At 41.2% G+C, this 4,865-nt stretch overlaps 1 protein-coding gene across 2 annotated transcripts in view; it reads right to left on the reverse strand.

The window, feature by feature from the left end:
* Positions 1-4,865, reverse strand: part of RNF149 (ring finger protein 149) — a 25,727-nt gene that overhangs the window by 14,125 nt on the left and 6,737 nt on the right. The gene's annotated exons all lie outside the window — the stretch shown is intronic.

Here is a 4,865-nt window from a genome sequence, read left to right on the forward strand (position 1 = left end):
TTATAAAAAAAAAAAAAAAAAAAAAGAAGTCTTAAAGTTATTTCTAGCATAATTAAACCAAACATGATAAAAAAAAAAACACAAATACTGATTTCACTTATAAATATTAATACAAACGCCTGAACGTGCCCATTAACTCAGGGAAGTAATCTGAGAATTCCTACTCTGTTCAATATTATTTCATGTTGTTCTGAATGCATGAGCAGGAAAAAAAAGTAAGAGAAATAAAAAAGAAGGGATATAAAGTCCAGTTTTACATGAATCTATCTATAAATTGGGCTTCCCTGGCAGCTCAGATGGTAAAAAATCTACCTGCAACATGGGAGACCCAGGTTCGATCCCTGGGTTGGGAATATCCCCCAGAGAAGGAATGACAACCCACTCTAGTATTCTTGCCTGGGAAATCCCAGGGACAGGGGAGCCTGGCAGGTTACAGTCGATGAGGGTCACAAAGAGTTGGATATGACTGAGCAACTTACACTTTCATTTTTCATCTGTAAGTTAATCTTTAGAATTATCAATGGGATTTAAAAAACCCTAAAAATTCTGCTTCTAATGTTCACTTAGGGGAAAAATAATCAAGATTAGGAAACCTTTATAAACAAGAAAACTTGAACTAGCCTTTATAGTCAAAATAATTAAAACAGTGTGGTAGTAGCATATGACAGCCCAGAAATTAGACCCCAAAACATAAAAGAATTCAGTAAATGACAGAAGTGGATTCCAAATCAAAGGGGTAAAATGGACTATGGTTTAAAAAAAAAAAATAGTACAGGTACAACTGAGTACCATCTAAGGATAAAAACGATGAATCCTTTCTTCACAACTTAAAGCCAAAATTGAATTCTAAAAAAATCCAAGATGTAAATATATAAAAAAGAAAAAAACTAAGAAAAGCCAGAAGAAACATGGACATTAAAAAATAAATAATATTGAAGAAAAACCTTTCCAAGTGTGAAAAGTCCCTTCAGAACTTCTTTTAAAAAACAGATTTTAGCAACTAACCAATTATATAAAAACAAAAATTGTCTGTTCTGACTAAAAGAAAGCAAAATCAAGGACTCAAGATCAAAAGAGCAAATGGCCAGCAAGGGGAAAATACATCTAACATAACAAAGATAAAAACTAATTTCCTTTAAGAAAAAGAGCAACAGAAAGACAAAGAAAATGAAGTGAGCTTGCAGAAAACACAAATGGGTTTTGTTTTTGAAAAGGCAATTTTAGTGAGATATAATTCACATGCTATAAAATTCACTCTTTTAAACAAGTGTACAATTCAATGTTTTTGTTTTCAGTTGTTAAGTCATATCTGACTCTGCAACCCCATGGACTGCAGCATGCCAGGCCTCCCTGTCCATCACCATCTCCCGGAATTTGCTCAAACTCATGTCCATTGAGTCAGTGATGCCATCTAACCATCTTATCCTTTGTTGCCCCCTTCTCTTCTTGCCTTCAATCTTTCCCAGCATCAGGGTCTTTTCCAATGAGTTGGCTCTTCGCATCAGGTGGCCGAAGTTTTGCAGCTTCAGCATCAGTCCTCCCAGTGAATATTCTGGGTTGACTTCTTTTAGGATTGATTGGTTTGACCTCTTTGCAGTCCAAAGGACTCTCAAGGGTCTTTTCCAGCACAATTCAAAAGCATCAATTCTTCGGCACTCAGTGTTCTTGACAGTCCAACTCTCACATCATACATGACCACTGAAAAAAACCATAGCTTTGCCTAAACAAACCTTTGCTGGCAAAGTGATGTCTCTGCTTTTTAATACTCTGTCTAGGTTTATCATCGCTTTCCTTTCAAGGAGCAGATGTCTTTTAATTTCACCGCTGTAGTTACCATCTGCGGTGATTTTGGAGCCCAAGAGAAGAAAATCTGCCATTGTTTCCACTTTATCCCCTTCTATGTGCCACAAAGTGACGGGACCAGATCCCATGATATTAGTTTTTTGAATGTTGAGTTTTAAGCCAATTTTTCTCTCTCCTTTTTGACCTTCATCAAGAGGCTCTTTGGTTTGTCTTCTCTTTCTGCCATTAGAGTATCATCTGCATACCTGAGGTTATTGATATTTCTTCTGGCAATCCTAAATCCAGCTTGTGATTCATCTGGCCTAACATTTTGCATGATGTACTCTGCATACAAGTTAAGTAAGCAGAGTGACAAAATACAGCCTTGATGTATTCTTTTACCAGTCCATTCTTCCATGTCTGGTTCTAACTGTTGCTTCCTGACCTGCATACATGTTTCTCAGGAGACAGGTATGGTGGTCTGGTACTCCCTTATCTTTCAGAATTTTCTAGTTTGTTGTGATCTACACAGTCAAAGGCTTTAGTGTAGTCAATGAAGCAGAAACAGACGTTTTTCTGGAACTCCCTATCCCCCTGCATTGGAAGGTGAACTCTTAACCACTAGACCACCAGGGAAGTCCCTTTTCTAAGTTTTTGCTATCACAATTTAAATGTTCATCAACAAGAAAACCATTATATAAGTTATAGTATGTGTATAGACTGAGGCAGCAGCTCTATTAATATTGATGGCAGTCAAGACAGAGGAGGAAAAAAAAAGCATCATGCAAAAAAAATTGTGTGGACAAGAGGTCTACGTGGTCATATCAATACAAACAGCCCTGAAGGTCACACAAACACAGGGCACCAACTACCCTGGTGGAGGTGGTGGGGGAGAGCGCTGGACATAGTAAAACTCTCTACCCTGTGTACGTATTATCCATTCGAAAACTAACCTAAAAAATACATTTAAAGACTGTTCTCCAGCATTACACTGAAACCACATTCTAACACTATTTTATTGTGGGGAGAAATTTAATTCGTAGCAAATCCGCTGTGGCCCTCGGCCGTGGGGATTTAGTTACTGAAACCTCAGAAGAGCAACCTTCTAAGGTGGCTCCCGTCTCGAAGCCGATGCTGTGACCCAGCCCTAAATGTGTCACTTGGCAAGTGCCATGGCTGCCTGAGTGCTCGCACAATGATCTACGTCATCCCTGGGGAGGCTCAATAAGGAGCAAGGCATTTCCTGCCTTCAGGGAAATAAACAGCTAGTAGCTGAGAAAGACAAATACAGAAGCAATTAGGAGAACTACACCATGTATGATTACAGGGTGCCTTGTAAGCTGAAGACCCTTTTCATAAATTAAAAAAGCTTCCTTTAATGGAAAATGTCAAGCACATACTAAAGTAGAGAGGACAGTACAGTGAACCCCACGGACCTGTCTCCATGTTTATACAGAAAACAAAACGTTTCTATGCTATGGTTACAGGTACAATTTCTGTACTCATAGAACAATCTTTGGTTGTTAATGCAGAAACCAGCTCTCAAGCCTTTTCACGTTTGTGCCATCACTCGAGGCAGAAAGAGACGAGTGATCATTTTACAGACCAGGGCTGAGACATCTTCAAGAGAATTGCTCAATGTGACGCAGCACCTGGAAGAGCCAGTTCCAGGGCCTGAAGGCCCGGCTCCTCCTCGAGCCTCCGCCTTCCCCCAGTGAGTGCAGGGTCGGGGAGGGGGAGGGAACACAGGCTTCGGGACCACCAGACTGGGCTCCAGCCTGCTCCTGACAGTTCATGCCTGGGTCCTCTGAGACTGTTTCTTCAGCTGTACAATGGGAATGGCAATTTTTCTATTTGGACTGTTGATTATTGAATGATAATGTGGAATAAGGAAAAGCTGCAGAAACAAGGTGATCATATTTTCTGGGATGGGAAGGAACTTTCCCCTGGGCAGGGAGTGCATTTTGATGGACAGGAAGAGTTTATCAAGCAAAAAGAAGGGAGGTTTTCTAGGCGGTGTACCATCATAAAAGCATATTTGCATTGGTGACTGGTCTGGTTTGCTTAGTGACTCAATATACATAAAGGTATCCAGTTTATCTCACTACCTCCAGTGCCTCATGCAGCTTGGCACATAGTAAGTGTTTAATAAATATCTGTTGCCTAAATGAGTGAGAGATGGCGGATGAGCTGAGAACACCTGAAACTTCAAGGGAGGGGCTGCAGAAACGCTCTGGTTATCAGAAACATACCTGGAACAGAAAACATCTCCAGTATCAATCTCAAGTTTTTCCCCTAAAAAATTCTTAGTTCACTAAGTTACAAGAAATCATTAAAAAGTAATAATACTGTGCCTGGGCTGAGGGCTAAAATTTGCTACACTCTAAGTACAGAGAGTCCCTTGGACAGCAAGGAGATCAAACCAGTCAAACCTAAAGGAAATCAATGCTGAATATTCACTGGAAGGACTGATGCTGAAGCTAACGCTCCAATACTCTGGCCACCTAATGCGAAGAGCCCACTCATTGGAAAAAGACCCTGATGCTGGGAAAGATTGAGGGCAGGAGCACAAGAGGGTGATAGAGAATGAGATGGTTGGATGGCATCACCAACTCAACGGACATGAATTTGTGAAAACTCTGGGAGATAGTGGAGGACAGAGAAGCTTGGCATGTTGCAGTCCATGGGCTGGCCAAGAGTTGGACATGATTTAGCCATTGAACTATTATAACAGCAAGACTGCCTCTGTGAACTACTCTATTTTTAAAATATTTACTTAACATTTATTCATTTGGCTGCACCGAGTCTTCGCTGCAGCATGTGGGATCTAGTTTCCTGACCAGGGATTGAACCCGGGCCCCCTGCATTGGAAGTGATAAGTCTTAGCAACTGGACCATCAGGGAAGTCCCTTTGGGAACTACTTTAAATCTTGAAACTCAGAATGAAGACTTCCATCCCATGACTGGCTTTTCTGGGACGTGTTGGGGGATGAATGGAGGCAGGGCAGCAGAGCTCAGGGTCGCTGGGTGCATGGCCCCCAGGGGTGCCTAGCACAGGCCTCGGTCTGGCTCTGCCCTGGCCT

The sequence above is a fragment of the Bison bison genome, unplaced genomic scaffold (genome assembly GCF_000754665.1).
Source record: "Bison bison bison isolate TAMUID 2011002044 unplaced genomic scaffold, Bison_UMD1.0 scf7180017864508, whole genome shotgun sequence".
NCBI lineage: Eukaryota > Metazoa > Chordata > Mammalia > Artiodactyla > Bovidae > Bison > Bison bison.